This window comes from Nycticebus coucang, chromosome 11 (genome assembly GCF_027406575.1).
Source record: "Nycticebus coucang isolate mNycCou1 chromosome 11, mNycCou1.pri, whole genome shotgun sequence".
Classification (NCBI taxonomy): Eukaryota; Metazoa; Chordata; class Mammalia; order Primates; family Lorisidae; genus Nycticebus; species Nycticebus coucang.
In genome coordinates, this window is record NC_069790.1 from 101,684,693 (window position 1) to 101,703,434 (window position 18,742).

An 18,742-nucleotide genomic window follows, 5' to 3' on the forward strand; every position below is an offset into this window, starting at 1 on the left:
GTCAATAATGAGATTCTAGTTGTGGCAAGATCAGTGTCTTAAAGTGGAAAAGCAAGTGGGCAGTTGTATGTTTTGAGATGGGTGGTAGAAGTAAGTAATAAGAATTTTTGGAATAAATCTTTTTGGGAAGACTACATGAAGAAGATAGGATTTTCTGAACTGTTTGAAGGAGGGGATTTGGCAAGCATGGATAAAGAAAAATGCATTAAAATTCTAATCATGGTCCAGAAAACACCATGGTAGGTACAAAGATAGTAGAAATTCAGGCAAGGAGAGGAAATAATAGACTGAGATGTAAAGACCACATATGACACATGAGTAGTAAGACTTTCATCTGGTTATCCTTCGCTTTAAACATCCATCCATCCATCCATCCAGACATGGAGTGAATGTATTTAATAGAGTGCTATGTGAGGGTGCAGGATTAATAGCCTGGGAAAATGATAAAAAAATGTGAAAGGATAAAACAATTGGCTCTCAAAAGAGAGAAAAGATCTTTGACTAGCAGAGGAAGCTACACAGCAAAAGAAAAGAGGCCAGAAAGTCCATGGAGTACTTGGAAATAATAAGAGGTATGCTAATTCTTAGGTGCCGAGAAGAGAATTCGCTTAGGAACAAATGTATTTCACAAATATATTGTGAAATATATTGCATTTCAAATGCCTTTCCAACAGGTCCAAGGCAGTCAAGACTGAAGGGCTAGCTAGATAAGATGCACCTAATTTGAGGCACTGGTGGGAATCCTATGAAGAATTTGTCTGAATTCAGAGAGCAGATGGATGGAATAAAATGTTGAAAACAGAAGATAGTAGTGGGTTGACCCACATAGGAAAGAATGTACCTATTGAGGCTTCAGAATTTATTTTAAAGGCATTGAGGAAAAGAATGACTGGTTAAATTAAGGCAAAGTTTTCTTCAGGGAGAAGGGGACAGAAGAAAGAAAAAAGTGGAAGTTAATACAATGCCAGAATAGGTCTTAGCTGAGGTGTTGTTGTTGTTTTTTTTTTAAACAGATGGGGTTATGGTAGAGAAAAAGGTCTTGATCAGGTAAGAAGACAGGATAGACATTAAGTCATAGATTATATAAACTCCAGCTTGGTTCAGATGAAGCAGGAGTTAGGTGAGAAAGAGGAATAATTGGCAGATCAGACTGGGTCACACTGGCTGCGTTTTATTTTTAAGTAAAAATGAAAGATACTTATGTATACATAAGTACCTGATACAGAGAAACAGATAAGGGAAGTAAATAGGGGATGATATTATTAGAGATAAATTTTTAAACTAAATGGTTTGTTTGATACAATGAGAGGTTACAGGAAAACTAAGGGGAGCTCTATTGAAAACTGTAAGTAGTAACATCTATCACAGTTGCCAGACAGAATGACTAACATGAGTGTTGAGGAAAGGAGGTGAGAGGGGCCTTTCTGTGGCAAGAGAGCAATACTGACTCCATTGCCATGATATAAAGATGAGAGAACCACATGAAGGAAGCAAGGCAAATACCAAAAGGAATAGGGAAAGGATGCCTTGAGGATCTGCATTAAAACTGTCTCAGAATGAGGCTTGTCTTTTGAGGAATGACTAAAGATGAGAGTCAACCACTGAGGAGATTCTTGAATGAAAAGAACCCAGAGAAGGAAAAGATGGAGACTGGCAGCTAAGGCAGGTGAGCAGGGCAGGTGTGCAGAACATACCACGTGGTAAAGGGCAGAGTGAGGAATGTGGTAGGGAGTTGCCAGGTCTCAACCACTGGGGAGAGACTAAGTAAGAAACGGGGTTAGGAGGAGAGTCTAGAAAGCTTTCTTGGGGTAATAATTAAAGAAAAGGGTCTGTTGATTGGGTAAAGGATTAGAGGGTAAAAGGACTGGATCTATACACGGGCTAATTTGCAGCAATCCATGTAGGACTGAACTGAGAAGGAGTAAGTGTTGCTTAGTATTTAGAAAATCAAGGAAGATGAAAATGAGTTGAGTGGTGAGTGCCAAAAATGAGTATATACCTACCCAGAAAATAGCGCTGATCTATGGGAATGCTAACCAATTGGCAGGAGGGATACTGAAGGTAAGGTTTTTCTGTAGGGAAAAAAAAGCAACATTAAAGTTGCCCTCAGATGAAAAGCGGTCTCTAAGGAATGACAGAAATCTGGAAGGATAAGACAGTATTCCTGAGCCAAAAGTCATGAATAAGAAATAAAAAATTAGAAGCAATGGAAAGGGAATACTGTGTAGTGGAGAGCCTACGGCCAGAGCAAGTACGTAGGACCTAAAGATCTAGAATGGGGAATCTCGCCAGCTCATACAAGGTCTAACTGGTCACATTTTGGTAAGGCCATGTTGCATGGGAAACACACAAAAAAGATGAAGACCAAGGACTTCTTCAGTAGGAGGCAACAGTAGACTGGCTCTTAAAGCTGAAGGGAAACTGCTAATTAAAGGTCTTGGTTGATAGGAAAGTTTATAGACTGATTAAGATTAATGCTAATAAAAAGCTACAGCTGGCTTTAGAGATAGTAGGCTTGACTTACTAGAGAGTATGAACAAGTAGTTTGTCCAGAGAATGGATTATTGCTACTGGGTAAGGAATGGGTAAAGGTTATGAGGGGGAAGTACATCTGAAGGGAAGAATTCTGTGTCCATTTCTTGTGTAGAGAATGACAGTTAAGATACTGTAGATTATTGTACACCGTGCCATTAAAGTTGCCCCTGGAAGTCAGCCTGCTATGTGAGGACTGCCTAAAAGTGACAGACATTTCCTAGGGAGACTTGTATGCAAATATCACAAGGGAGGATAAAGAGAAGATAGAGGCTGGAGCTAAATAAGAGAGGAGGATTCGGGCTGGAGTGTAGAATATAAAGTGTGGGTAGGGAAGGGCATTAAAGAGGGCAAAATGAGGATAATAATAAAAGAAATGGGGTAATAATTAAAGAAAAGGGTCTGTTGATTGGGTAAAGGATTAGAGGGTAAAAGGACTGGATCTATGGCAGCGTTGCGCATGTAGTAGAGAGATATGGGTTAAGCCAAGTTACAACCAGGGAAGGAGAGACTGTGAAGAGAAAGTGGCTGTACAGGAATTGGTGTCTCAAGGGAGTGCCATTTGAGAATCTCTGATGAATAATAACAAATGTGACCAGCAGAGTGAAAGGTCAAGGAGTCCAAATGGGGTAGATGTGAATCATGGCCAACGACAGGAACCTGATGAAGATCTGGGCTTGAGAGTGCAGGTGTATTGAGAAGAGTGTGGAGGTGACAAGGAAAATAGAAGAAAAAACTATGAATCTGTAATAATAATAAAAAGATGGCAACTGAAAAAACAAATGACTGTGTAGGTAACATGGATGTTTTTCCAGGGTCAATCTGGGAAAAGGATTGAGGAGCCTGCAGAAGAGATGGGTCCTTTGACGACTACCAGGAATTGACAGGAGGGATTCAGGGTGAAACGAGAAAGAAGAGATTGGAAACTGTGTTAAGGGAGTGCACAGGAAGAGTAGTTAGGAGCAGCTGCAGTGGTGTGGGTGGATAAGCTGAGGAAAGTGTTTTCCAGAAATCCTGGAAGATCTTATAATATGGGTCTGTTTGGTCAAATGTTGGGTTTTGATGCCAGACTTTTATTTATTTATTTTAGAGATAGTCTCACTCTGTCGCCCTTGGCAGAGTGCCGTGGCGTCACAGCTCACAGCAATCTTCAGCTTTTGGGCTTAGGCGATTCTCCTGTCTCAGCCTCCCGAGTAGCTGGGACTACAGGCACCCACCACGCCTGGTAATTTTTTTTGTTGCAGTTTGGCTGGGGCCCGGTTTGAACCCGTCACCCTTGGTATATGGGTCGGTACCCTACTAACTGAGCTACAGGCGCCACCCGTGACAGAGCTTTTAATTAGGAGGATCAGAAGGAGGTGGATTAAGATAAACCCTGATACAAGCCAGGGAGGCAGGCAGCAACCTTACGCACCAGGACAGATCTTTGAGTAGTCTGTAGAATGGATGACTAATATTGGGAGATGAGTGGCTGGAGATTGTGTTGGGAACCCGGCTGAAGAGTAAAACTTCATTTGGTATTTCCAGGTACAGATGGTAGATGAAATTATACTATACGGTGTGTCCATAAAGTTTGTGTGCAATTCAAAATAGTGTGCAATCTAAAATTGTACATGAACTTCATGGACCCTCTATATACAATTAAGATACAGGAGGGCAAACCACCTAAGGGAGATAACAAGTGAATATAATGTAAACGCTGCATTAAGCTTTCTCTCAGAAGTTACTCTTTGTGTGAAGATTCTCTACAGAGAATGGAGAACCTGGCTGGGAAGCCCTGTTCAGGAGGAGACTGAGTCCATATGAATGACACAGATGGCAGCTAAAAGCAGGGAGGTTGAAGATAAGGTAGCATATTTCTTTAGGGCAAGACAGTAACAAGGAGAAAAGGAGTGGGAGATCAACCTCAGAGGAAACGGTTATTTGAAGAATGACAGGACTGACTGCAGAGGGGAAGCCCCATATTTGGGCCAAACAAAATGGAAGAGGAGTTCAAGCTTTAAAGGACCATTGTCTAAACTAGAGAATGTTTCTGAGTAGGAGGCATGGTAATGAGAAAGACCACAGTACCATATAGATTCCCAGAATAGAGAATCCCGTTGGTTGGGTATAAGGCCAGATTGCAATGGCTAGTGTTTGTGAGAGAAGTAAAGGCTTGAACAGGAATAACAGAAGACTAGCTCTACATTCCTTGGTGAGAAACTTAATTAAAAGACTTGAAAGAGCAGTCCCAGTTGTCTAATGGATAAGGCATTGGCTTCCTAAAAAACCTGGGGGGAAAAAAAAAAGACTCGGTTGAGAGGAAAGTAAAGAGCAGTGTTTCTTAAAATGTGTTACATGATATTACCCAGGAATTTTTTTGCAATATAAATTCTTTTCCCCTATCCCAAACCTACTGAATCAAAACTCAGGGTACGGTTTGGGAACTACTGCTTTAGATGAAGACAGATTAAGAACAATTTTGACAGGGTGGCGCCTGTGGCTCAGTGAGTAGGGAGCTGGCCCCATATAACGAGGGTGATGGGTTCAAACCCGGCCCTGGCCAAACTGCACACACACACAAAAATATAGCCGGGCACTGTGGCAGGCGTCTGTAGTCCCAGCTACTCGGGAGGCTGAGGCAAGAGAATCACCTAAGCCCAAGGGTTGGAGGTTGCTGTGAGCTGTGATGTGACAGCACTCTACTGAGGGTAACAAAGTGAGACTCTGTCTCTAAAAAAAAAAAAGAAGAAGAATTTTGATAAAGAGCCTTTGCTGCCAACTGTCATGTTAGGATTGCCTGAAAATCAGAGAAGCAACTGGGGAGGCTTGTATGAAAGGATAGGAGAGGAGGAGATGAAGGCTACAAAAGGGAAAGGGATGAACAAACGAGGCTGGGGGTGAACTCATAGTACATTAACATGACCAATAGCATTAAAGAGCGATAGGATAAGGAATGCTGGGCTGTGGGAGGGAAGCACTCTGGTAGAGTGGTTTCATGTTAATCAGGTCACAACCACTCCAGAAAAGACAGGAAGGAGAGAATGTGGTTAAATAAGAATTGAGGTTTTGAGGGGGGACTGTTAAGGGAGCTGTGTGGAAGAGTGAGAACAGAAAGAGACCACATGGTGTGCAGAGTCTGAAGAGTGAGTGCTGTTAGAAGGAGTCTGTTTATTCAGTACTGTCTTCTAGATAAACAATGGCATCTACAGAGTCTCTGAGTGAAAGAAGGACGCTGAATATAAGGTAGAATTTTTATAAGACAAAATTAGGAAAAAGGAGTAAAATGGTGAAGTTAAAATTGCGCAAGATGAAAAGACATCATTTAATATTGATGAAAAAAGTGTCACCGGTACTAGCTAGAGGCATATAGTACCATACTTGGGTCAAAGTATGGAAGGAAAGGCCAGTTTAGATGCTAAGGTGAAAACTTATCTAAAGAGTAGAAAACTTGGGCCAGGTTTTGAGTGAGGGAGAGAATGGAGACATGAGGGGAGAAAACCTCAAAAGGAATATGCATTCATCACTGACCAATTAGAGAGCATGAAAGGTTAAGTTACACAGGGGAGACCTCCAAAGGGAAATTGGGAAGGATGTTCTAAAGCGGGGACAGTAAAGATGCATTCAGAAACTAAGAAAACCTGTTAGGATTTGCCAAAAGTGAGAGAAGTAACTTGTGCAAAAACACAAAAAACAATGAATTAGGAGAGAGCAAAAGATAGAAGTTGGATGCTAAATAAGGAGAGGGAATGCCTGAATGAAGATGGGGTTCAGAACATGCAGTGCAGAAAAACAGCAAATGCAGAAGGATACATTAAAGAGGGCTAAGTGGGAACAGTAGGAAATTGGAAATTGGTCAGAGTTGTGTGTTAACAAGGAAAAGTGAGGGAAGAACATCACAAAGTAAGAAATGAGGTATGAGGTTTTGCTGTCTAGGGAGCTTTGTTGGAAAAAATAGCAGAAGCAATGGATGTGTCAATATAGTGATAGGTGGCAAGAGTCCTATGAAAGTGTAGGCGGAATCAAGAGTACAAACAAATGCAGTTAAGAATGTGTAGGGCACAAGGGAGATGGCAGGAGCTTGAGCAGTGGGTATCCAACAGGAGGGAGTCTTCAGAAGAAACCACAGAACTGTAAGACTGATGTGTAGGCAGTGGCGAAAAGAGGCAGGAACATAGAAGATAAGGCAGCGTGATCTCTAAGGCAAAATAAAGAACAAGGAGGAAAGGAGTGGAAGACCAAAGTGAGGGTTCCTGCTAATGTAATGGATGATTGGAGAATGGCAGATACTAACTGTATGTTAAGGCACCACTGTAGCAAAGTTATGATGGAATAAGAAGAGAGAATTTGTTAGCTGAGTGAAGGACCAGTGTATGAAATTGAGAAGAGTTAGGAGTAGATAGAATGGCAATGAGGAAAATCAGATGTATAGAAAAGACGATCCAGAATGGAAAATCAGGTAAGATCTTAAAATGGGTCTAACTAGTCAAACTGGATGGGAAGGGCCAACAGTAATGAATAGTGCATCTAATAAATTCCAGTGGCCTACACAGGAATGGGAATGAGAGAGTAGATTATTTGCTCATGATGCCAGGGGTAAGATGAATCTTGATAAAAAGCCATAGATAGCAAACTGAAAGACAATGATTTGACTAGAGAGCCTAAGTGGGTAGTTTATTCTGTGAGAAGATGATCTGTGTTTGGTGAGAAGTGGGTGGGTATCATTAAGGGAGTACACCTCGAGAGAAGAGTAAAATATCCATCACTGTGATTACAGATGGAAGCTGATTGTTCATATATATGATAGAGCAAATTATAAAAAAGAAACTAGGAAGGACTTGATGAGGTGCAATATTAAAGTTTGCTCAGAAAAGAAGTATCATGGTAGACTGTAAGTGAGAGCAGCTATTCAGACATGTATTAAAAAAAGGAAAGGAAAAAGAGAAAAACAGAAGCTGAAATTTAAGGAGAGGGGATGTAGGATTTAGGATGGGGTGAGTAGCACTGTAGTTTTGTGAAATGTTAAATAAGGAAGGGTATTAGGAGGGCCAGGATGAGGAGCTTTGACACATCAGAAATGGAAGTTCAGTGCAGCTACATGTTAAGCCAGACATCAACCAGAGTAGGAAAGAGGGAGGCAAGAACATTACAAAATCAGAATTGGAATATGATATGTTGCCCATAAAGCTTTGTTGGAAAATGATTTGAGGTAACAGGTGTAATCAGTAGAATGAGAGGTTAGTGCAATGGACTTAAAATGGGCCAGAGTAGGAATCCTAGCAAAGTCCAGACTAAATGGAGGGTGGAAACAGATTCGGTACAGAGTGTGAGGAATAAGATGGAAGAAAGATGAACAGTGAGTGCCAAATACCAAGAGTGCACATCTCTAAAAGAGATCATTACGTCTATTAAATGATACAGCAAAAAGAAGGAATGTTGGAGGAAATGTAAGGAGTCTGCAGAAAAAGGAGAAAAATTTTTTGGAAGAAAGTAGAAGAGCAATGCTCAGGTTGTTTGTAGATGGAAAGGCAATAATAGTCAAATAATAATTGCAGATATAGATGGGAGAAATGGCTGTTGCTCCATCCTTAGGCCAAAGGTAACTACAGAAGAAAAATAGAGGCTTGCAAGTGAATAAGGGGGACACTGAATTAGAGAGCAGTTATGGGTAGGTATGACAAGAAGATCAGGTGTGAATTAAACAGAACTGTCAGATCTCAGAACTGTACATAGAATGGGAGAAGATCAAGGGCCTGAGAAAGAATAAGAGTTGAAAGGTGCATACTTGAGGTCTTAGTGGGAAATTTATGATTTAAGTGATTGCTTGCTAGGGAAAGTTAGGACATGAATTAAGATAAACTCAGGAAGCCACTGGTGGAAATGTTAAATACTCTTAAATGTTAAGGGTGATATTTTGGTGTGGACTGGTTGCTTTTTTTTATAGAACAAAGGAGTGTTATTAAGGGGTTGAGGGCTGGTTAGGGATCATGATAAAGTAAATCTCAAGAGAATAATCTAGCATTCATTGATTTATAATGGACGCTGTAGGCGAATGATAGGTAGAATGTTAAGGTATAGAATAGTAGATATTCTAAGGGAGTTATGACCTACCAACCGTGTGATGGTAAACTGGCCAAGATAACCTTAAGACTGGCTGAAAGTGAGAAAGGCGTCAGGGAAGAATTGTATTTTAAAAAAGAAGAAAGGAGATGGGGGAGGAGAAGGTGCTTGGTTAGAGACAGTATGTATGAACTAGGTTGTGTTTATAATATGTAAGGTACAAAATGGTAAATATCACTGGGACTAGAATGAGGAAGGCAGGTATTACCACCTCTCTGCTCATACTGTCTAAATGCTTGTTTATATGAAGAGTTTTTATACATATATCACCATGTGCTTAGAAAAAGTGGTACAGTGAGTTAGCATTCTTATGCTAACAAACAAAAACTTTGAGCTTGCAAAAAGTTGGCTCAGAGTGGTGTGTTTTTGCATGGTCATAGCTCTTCTAGGGATAGGCTTACTTCCTGTGCTTAAGGGATGCAAACCTGTTGTGCATCACTCCTGTCACCTTCCTCACTACACGAGTGTGACAACTCCAGCAACTTGTCAGTTGGTAAGTGAACATTTATAATTATTTATTAATATATTTCATTTGAAAAGTGAAAATGTATCTGTATTTATTTATCCTGATGACATTTAATTATTCCTTGCAGTATGAAAGGCAAATGGGATTATATTCTTTATGTAGATAGGATCATTTTGTATTATATACAAACATGTCTGCTAATGAATGAATTATGTAAAATATCCAGATAATTGTTCTTTAAAATGCCTTTCTATAAGAAATACAAGTTTTTCACCATAGGATTTTAGTGATGATTGATAAAATATGTTGGGTTTTTAAAATGGAGGTAGATGAGTTCTTTTTCAAATTCAAGGCAATGCAATATAAGTGTTTACTACCAAATCAAGCACAAAGGATAATGAAAATCGTTTGTATTTATAAAGCAGTTAAATCTGGAAGAAGACTATGTTAGGTAATTCTTGAAGAAAGGGAGAAGATAAAGTTATAATGAAAAATGAAAGGTGCTATCTAGGAAAAAGAGCAGTTGATAGAAAGAACAGATATATACTCAGTGAACTGGGCATAATTAAGGCAAGTAGCAGGGATCCTAGCAAGGAACAAATAGAGAATCAGAGCAATTTCAGCACAATATGCAGGAAAGAAGAAATTCAGAAATAGATTGAGCAGTGAACATAGAACAAAAATAGGCATCTGATAGGAATATACTAGTGAATGCTTAAGAGTGATACATAGCATATAGATGGTTAATAAAAATGTTTTTCCATGGCAGGAGAGAAAACAAGAAAGTGAGGGGAAAAGCAATTTTAAAGTAACCTTTACATGAGAAAGGTGGTCATGCAAGATGCCATACTGAAAAATAAGATTTGCCGCCATAATTGTATCAAATGGAATAAGGAAAAATACAAATGACAGAAACTAACTAAAAAGAGCACTGTATGGACTTGATAACATAGCAGGATAACTTAACTAAATATAGGGCTCATCGTTTCATAATAAGAAAAAAGTGATATCAGCAGAAGAAGAGCATAAGAAAAGAGACACAGGATTGGCTAAGCCAATACACATATACCTGAGCTGGCGTTTTGAATCCAGCCTGGGCCCGCCAAATAACAATGATGGCTGCAACCAAAAAATAGCTGGGCGTTGTGGCAGGTGCCTGTAGTCCCAGCTACTTGGGAGGCAGAGACAGGAGAATCGCTTGAGCCCAGGAGTTAGAGATTGCTGTGAGCTGTGATGCCACAGCACTCTACCCAGGGCCACAGCTTGAGGCTCTGTCACAAAAAAAAAAAAAAAAAAAAGAGAGAGAGAGAGACACACACAGGATTAACATGGGCCAAAGATACTGCAGGAAAAAAGAGTGAAGGGGTGAAAGAAGCAAGTCAGAAGGTAACTATATGTATCAGAGTAGAATACTAGAAAAAGGCAGAGTGCAATCAACAGATTAAGTTGTGTATTTAAATACAGTACCACAAAAAGGAAAAGAGAAAGGCTGAAAAATAGGTAAAGAGGAATCAAGCTAAGATAGTGGAAAGAGCACCATGGAATGAAATTAAAACGTACACATCCATTTCTAGAAAGCACAGTTCACTGCATATGAACAATGGTAATTAACAACTTATTTAATGACAATTAACAAATTGTCAAAGAGGAGAAAAGAGGTACAGAAAGGATGTGCCAACAAGTCCACGTAAGACTAAAGGAGTCTCTAAGAAAAAAAAATATATAGAAGAAAATGTCCTGGGTGGCGCCTGTGGCTTAGTGAGTAGGATGCTGGCCCCATATACCGAGGATGGGTGGGGGGTTCAAACCTGGCTCCAGCTAAACTGAAAAAAAAAAAAAAAAGGAAGAAAATGTCTTTATTGATAGTGCTGAGAAAAGACAGGGATGGGGAGGAAAGTCACAGTATGAATGAAGACAATGAAAAGATCAGACTGAAGTAAAACAAATGCATGATGGTGATAAAAAGAGGGGGCAGTAAGAAAGCTGGTCCTGAAAGTGGACTTTTCCCATATTTGCCAGAGTATATAAACATTAAGGAAAGAAAGCTTAAGAGAAACACTGTACAGAGCATAAAAATTGCTCAGAAGAAGGGGTAGCTTTAATATCTTAGACTTCATGGAAGGGTTAAGTATTCAACCTAGATCTTTAGAAGACATCATTTACAAAACTCTCAGAGAAAGTTTGGAGTAGAGAAACCAGAGATGGGAACAACTGGGTCTCAGCATGTCATGGAAAGAAAAAGGAAATGCAGAAAACAAGAGCTGTTGGGAGGAGAATTTGGGGGTGTGTTAAGCTGGGAAAACCACTTACCACGTTGATATATTAAGTAAAAAATGGGGAAAAGCACACGAAGTAAGTAAAAGTATACCGTAGGCAAAAACGGCCTTGCTCTGACCCTCACAAGAATTACTTTTAAAAGGAAAAGAGAGGATACAAACAGTGGGATAAAAATACCAACATTAAAGACACTGAGATTTCATACATTTGGGTCAAGGAACAGATAAGAGAATGAGGTGGTTCCAAGCAAAGAGTGTAGAGTGTAAATGTGACTGGGCAGAAAGGCTGAAATCTTTCACAGAAAAGTATGAATGTTATGATCATGTTAGCTAGGGAGGCAGGAAAACACCAGGATGAGCAAGGAAGGTGCATTGAAAATACACAATATGGAAATGGGGGAGTGGGGTAGGGGTGGGAACAGGGGGAGAAGAGCTGCGTTCCAGGCATTGAGAAAACCAACTTATTTATGTGTTGAAGATTGAGGGTGACGAATGCTGGCTGGGGAGACTTGTAAATCCACTCAGAAGAAAAGGAGAATAGCTTCAGGTAGGGTGGGAGGGCACGGAAGGGGCTGGTTGCTGGGGAACAAGGAGGCTGAAAGGATCAAATGTGGACGTTTCTCCAGGGGCACCAGGGCAGACACCTAAAGGGGGATTACTAAGGGGGAAGGGACAGCAGTGCTTGCCCGGAGGGACGAGGTAGAGGCCAAAGACAGTGAATCATACTGGAATCAGGTTAGTTAGGGGGTTGGGAAAACACAGGATGAGCAAGGAAGGCGCACTGAAAGAAGTCGCTCAGGAAATGTCTGGGACAAGCCCTGGGTATCAGTGAATGAAATAGAGGAGGGAATGAGGTGTTTCTAGGTGGAGAATGTTAGGCCTTCGCTGGGGGAGACCTCTGAGAGGCGGTGGCAACCACTGAAGACCAGAGATATGAAGCAGGAGTGACAAGCAGGGAGTCGAGCTGGCTGTCCACAGTGGTGATTCTTACTGGGGATGGGGGGGTGGATTTCACCCGGGGGAGGGCTGTGGGCACAGACCCCCGGGTCGGCCTATGGAAACATCAGAGGGGTGAGCACTGTTCTGCCCGAACAAACTAAACAGCAAGAACCCTAAATGCTAAGAGCAAAAGTAAGGATTGAGGACCCCAAAATATGATTCCGATGGGCTGGCTTGGGGGTCGTGCATCCTCGGGTAAGAATCACTGGTGGGCAGGGAGGGCAGAGAGATGGGCAGATCCGTGTAGTGCCCTGTAGCAGATAGTGCACGTGTGGCTGGGCTGATGGAGGCATCAGAGTCAAGACTGCGAGAAGTGGGAGCAAAGGTCCCGTCAGACAGGATGAGGTTGAAAGGGAGCAAACAGATGTAGCAGACAAGGCACCTGGGGTGATCATGGGGGTGGGGCTTGGGGGGGGCTGTTGGGTTGTCTCGCCAAAGGTAGAAAGATGGGCACCAAGGCGAAAGTCCCCAACCTGAGGACTGAGGCTGAGGAGGGAGGCAGAGAGAGGTGGGTGCGGGGACACAGGACATCAGCTGCGTGGGGAGTCAGCAGAGGCCCCTGGCTTGTGTTGCCCACTGGGAAGGAAGGGGAGAAGGGGAACGGAGAAGCGGGAAAGAGAGCATGTGGAGAAGAGCTGGGTGGCAGGGAGGGGGAAGGGATAGCGGGCCGGGCCAGTAGGGCCCAGGACAATGAGCCTAAGGAAGGGCAGGGGAGTCCGGCCAAGACCCTGTGCGATGCACTGGTGTGTCAGGGGCCAGGGCAGGCAGACGTGGGGCAAGAGTGACAGCTGGAGGCAGAAGGGCTGTGGTAGAATAAGCAGAGAGGACAGGCAGGGGCACATGCTCCTGAGAGTGTTGTACCAGAACCGGGGCAGGAAGTCTGTGAAAGGGAACAGGAGGACCAGAGGGAGCCCCAGCTGTGTGGCAGTGGAAGGGACCTGTAAACTGGGCCAGGGGACGTGGGTGTGGACTCCTGGGTAGAGGGCGTGGATTCGGGAAGGTCTGGCTGACACAAGGACGACTGCATGTGGTGGGGAGTTGATGCATGGTGGAGGGGGTGCCGGTGAAGAATGGAGTACCTCGGAGAATTAATGAGGCTATGGGATGCACCTGACGTTAAATGAAGAAATGTGAGTGGTGAAGATGGGGTAGAGGAGGGAAAAGTAGAATTGAGCAGCCTGGGCCAGGACTGAGACTAGGTGAGGAGTGTGCAGAACATGGGAGAGCCGCTGGCAGGAGAGGTGGTCCAGTGGGCCAGCAGAAGGGGCAGGAACAGGTCAAGGAGCAGCAGCTGAGAGATCAGAGGGTGGTGAGAGAACCAGAGAATGAGTCAATCCAAGGGAGGCGTGGCTCCCTAGGGATGAGGAGTAAAGGCGTAGATTCTAAGGACTTTGCCCCGCAAGGGCGAAAGTGCATGAGGAAACCCCACGGAGGACAAAGGATGGGTGGGTAAGACAAGCTTGGAACGAAAGAGAGGCAGCCAAAGGGATAGGAGGTTGTAGACATCAGGACACCTGGGAAATGCTGGGGACCAAGTTGTCCATGAAAGGCACAGTGAGGTGAAGACAGACTGGAGGGAAGGAAAGTACGGCTTTACCGGGAGAGGCGAGGACTGTCCACAAGGTGGAAGCAACAATGTAGGATGTCTACGGTGAAACAGACATCAGGTGGACGCCGTGGAGCCTATTCAGGATGTGCAATAGTGCACTAATGGCACTGGTGGCATTGTTGAGGGTAGGTGTGGAACAGGGTAGACCTCAAGCACAAGAGTCATGAGTCTTTTGATCCACTTGTAGGTGGCAGGGGACGTAGGATGGATGTGGATAACATCTGAGGGATCTGACCCCAGACCACCTGGGGGAAGTAACTCCACAGTCATTTGTTGCCAGGTAGAAATCCACATCATGTGTTTTGAGTGTTGAAGAAGGGACTGGAGTTTGAAGGTGGCCAATGGACCTCGAGTTGAATGAGGGAGGGTGAGCGGAAAGGAGATGGACAGGAGGCACATGAGAGGAGAGAGACCTCGTGGAGTTGTCATGGGCTGGGCTGTGGCCATGTGGCCAGGGAGTGGAAAGGTGAAGGCAGAAGGAAGAGTTCACACGCTGGCGGCTACACTTCCCACGGTGGAATTCTGGGCCATGCAACGTATGAAGGCTCAGATCGTAGCAGCGGAACAGAGTTGAGAAGGAAAAGTGCAGGCATTGTGAGAACCAGGGCCCTAGCAGAAAGGGAAGGAAAGGACTGAAGTGACTGAGGGTAAACGATGGAAATCAGGCTTGGCTGCACATGAAGATGGTACCTGCCCAGCGCCGACGGGCTGGGAATCTCAGGGACTTGAGAGTGGAGTCTCATGGCTACACTCCAGTGTGTGGGTAAAGAGATGCTTGTGCGGGTGGACTGCTTAGGAACCAGTGTGGAAAAGATAATTGTGAATGATAAGTGAAATTAGGCTTCGCTGTCCAATAGTGGCAGAAAGGACAGTGTCAGAGCTTGTGATGGAACGTATCTGCAGAGGGACACCGTGAATCTCAGTGGGATGCGGGAAGAGCCTGAATGTCATGGGGTGTCGGCAAGCTGGAGAGAGGTCAGGGCCAAGCAACTGGGCACAGCAGGACAGAGGATGATTGTGGATGGGGTGGTATTGAGGGTTGGGGGCAGGAGCTTCAGTTCTGGGAGGGTCAGTTCAGACGGCAAGAATCCACCAAGTGCATAGGAGGCTGGAGAACGGTCCTCATAGAAGACGAGGGTCTTAAATTGCGAATAGGGGTAACTCAGAGGGAGCGTGGCCAAGAGCGAAAGAGGGATCAGCTGAGAGGTTGTCCTCAGTAGGCGGCAGCAGGGCAAGTGCAGGCACAGGCTCGAAGAGGCCTCAGCAGGGTGAATGGAAGTCATAGAAGCAAGGAAAAGAGGAAGAGAATGAAGTAGGGGGATTGGATGTGGGGTTCTGTGAGAAGCCACTTAATGGAAGAGGGAGAGGGAAGAGGACAAAAGGCTGTGTGGAAGAGGGGAAGGAGAGGCAGCCTAAGAGAAGGTGGAGACCAGAATCAAAGGAAAATCCAAAATGGTTCCAGAGGAGACTGAGGATGGAAGGAGTGTGAGGGGGAGAGCCCGTCGAACAAATCAGCAGCCTCATATGGAGAAGGGATGGCTGGGTCTGAGGAAGAGACAGTGACTCCCAGGTAGCTGAGAGAACATGGGCTACAGAGAAGAGGCAGGGTGTTTTCCAGTGTCCAGAGAGGCAAGGGGCAGAAGTATGTCCCAAGGGGAAAGACTAGAAATTGGACCATGAGGCATCAGAAGGGGGGACTCACCCATGAAAGACAGACAGGATTTGGGGGCGCCAAAGGAAGGAAGAGGGCGGAGTGTATGGTGGCAGGGAGGAATGCTGGACAGCAACAGGTGGAGGGAAGAGAAAGGGGAGGTCCCACAGGAGGAAGGAAGGAACTCAAGAGTTCTCAGGGCAGCCAGAAGTCCAGGCATGGGGATGGGAATGTGGCAAAGGGGTGGACAGCAGTAGGAGGCGAGAAAGGGAGCTCTTATAGCCTTGAATGTTGTTGTGAAGGTGCAAATCTTTGGCCAGGCTCTTTACTACGGATCCGGCGGGGGAGAGTGGGTGGCGTGGAGGGGTGGTTGGTTGGGGATGGGGCTCAGGAGGGGGTTTGGGCTAGGATGGATGGGGTTGGATGGGAGGGCAGGGTTGGGAAGAGGGGGCTTGGGATTGGAATTGGGATTGGGAGTGGGAGCAGGAGCGGGAATGAGGGAGTGGAGTGGGGGTGGGGATGGGGAGATGAGCCGCTTTGCAGGCATTGAGAAAACCATCTTATTTATCTGTTGAAGACTGAGAATGACGAATGCTGGCTGGGGAGACTTGTAAATCCACTCAGAAGAAAAGGAGAATAGCTTCAGGTAGGGTGGGAGGGCACGGAAGGGGCTGGTTGCTGGGGAACAAGGAGGCTGAAAGGATCAAATGTGGACGTTTCTCCAGGGGTACCAGGGGAGGCACCTGAAGGGGGGATTAATAAGGAGGAAGGGACAGGAGTGCTTGCCCGGAGGGACGAGGTAGAGGCCAAAGACAGTGAATCAGATTGGAATCAGGTTAGTTAGGGGGTTGGGAAAACAGGATGAACAAGGAAGGCGCACTGAAAGAAGTCGCTCAGGAAATGTCTGGGACGAGTCGTGGGTATCAGTGAATGAAATAATAGAGGGAATGAGGTGTTTCTAGGTGGAGAATGTTAGGCCTTCGCTGGGGGAGACCTCTGAGAGGAGGCGGCAACCACTGAAGACCAGAGGTGTGAAGCAGGAGTGACAAGCAGGGAGTCGAGCTGGCTGTCCACAGTGGTGATTCTTACTGGGGATGGGGGGGTGGATTTCACCCGAGGGGGGGTTGTGGGCACAGACCCCCGGGTCAGGCTACGGAAACATCAGAGGGGTGAGCTGTGTTCTGCCCGCACAAACTAAACAGCAAGAATGCTAAATCCTAAGAGCAAAAGTAAGGATTGAGGACCCCAAAAGATGATTCCAAAGGGCTGGCCTGGGGATAGTGCATCTTCGGGTGAGAATCACTGGTGGGCGGGGAAGGCAGAGAGCTGGCCAGAGCTGTGTATGCCCAGGAGCACATGGCACACGTGTGGCTGGTCTGATGGACGCATCAGAGTCAAGACTGCTAGGTGGGAGCAAAGGTCCTGTCAGACAGGACGAGGCTGACAGCGAGCAATTGGATGTAGCCGACAAGGCACCTGGGGTGATAATGGGGGGTGGGGTGGGGATTGGGGGGAGGGCTGTTGGGTTGTCTCGCCAAAGGTAGGAAGATAGGCACCAAGGCCAAGGTCCCTGAGCTAAGGACTGAGGCAGAAGAGGGAGGCAGATAGAGGTGGGTGCAGGGACACAGGACCCGGGCTGTGTGGGTGTCAGCAGAGAGCACTGGCTTGTGTTGCCCACTCTGAAGGAAGGATAGAAGGGGAACGGAGAGAGCTGGGAAGAGAGCATGTGGAGAAGAGCTGGGTGGCAAGGAGGAGGAAGGGATAGTAGGCCTGGCCAGGAGGGCCCAGGACGATGAGCTCTCAGGTAGGGCAGGGGAGTCTGACAGAGATGCTGTGCAATGCACTGGTGTGTCAGGGGCCAGGGCAGGCAGGCGTGAGGTGAGAGTGACAGCTGGAGGCAGAAGGGCTGTGGTGGAGCAAGAAGAGAGGATAGCCGGGAGCACATGCTCCTGAGACCGTTGTCCCAGGACCGGGGCAGAAAGTCTGTGAAAGGGAACAGGAGGACCAGAGGGAGCCCCGAATGTGTGGCAGTGGAAGGTACCTGTAAGTTCGGCCAGGTGACATGGGTGTGGACTCCTGGGTAGAGGGCATGGATTCAGGAAGGTCTGGGTGACACAAGGACGATTGCATGTGATGGGCAGTTGGTGCGGGGTGGAGACAGTGCCGATGAAGAAGGGTGGACCTCGGAGAAGCGAGGAGGCTATAGGATGCAGCTGATGTTAGCTCAAGGAATGTGAGTGAAGATGGGGCAGAGGAGGGAAGAGCAGAAATGAGCAGGTGAGGAGTGTGCAGCACGTGGGAGAGCAGCTGGCAGGAGACGTGGTCCAGTGGGTCAGCAGAAGGGGCAGGAGCAGGGGAAGGAGCAGCATCTCAGAGACGAGAGGCTGGTGAGATGACCGGAGAATGTGCTGCTCCAAGGCAGGCATGGCACCCCACGGAGGAGGAGTGAAGGGTCAGAATCCAGGGACTTTGCCCCGCAAGGGCGAAAGTGCAGGAGGAAGCACCCAGAAGACAAAGGATGGGTGGGTAAGACAAGCTTGGAATGAAAGAGAGGAGGCTAGTGAGAAAGGAGGGTGTGGACGTCAGGACACCTGGGAAATGCTGGGGAACAAGCTGTCCATGAAAGGCACACTGAGGTGATGAGAGACTGGAGGGAAGGAAAGCACAGTGGCACGGGGAGAGGCGAGGACTGTCCGCAACATGGTGGAAGAAATAATGTAGGATGTCTGCTGCTGAAAGCCTATTAGGACGCGGAATAGTGGACTAATGGCACTGGGGACATTGTTGAGGGCAGGTAAGAAACAGGGTAGACCTCAAGCACATGAGTCATGAGACTTTTAATCTACTTGTAGATGGCAGGGGACGTAGCATGGCTGTGGATGACATCTGAGGGGTCTGATCCCAGCCCACCTGGGGGAAGTAACTCCACGGTCATGTGTTGCCAAGTGGAAATCCACACCGCGTATTTTGAGTGTTGAAAAAGGGACTGGAGTTGGTCAGTTGTTGGAAGGTGGCCATTGGACCTCAAGTTGAGTGAGGGAGGGTGAAAGGAAAGGAGATGGCCAGGAGGCACATGTGAGGAGACAGTTGTGGAGTTGTCATGGTCTGGA

At 45.7% G+C, this 18,742-nt stretch overlaps 1 protein-coding gene across 2 annotated transcripts in view; it reads right to left on the reverse strand.

Annotated features, from left to right (window-relative positions):
• COPG2 (COPI coat complex subunit gamma 2) overlaps positions 1-18,742 on the reverse strand; it is a 195,203-nt gene that overhangs the window by 2,416 nt on the left and 174,045 nt on the right. The window lies entirely within an intron of this gene.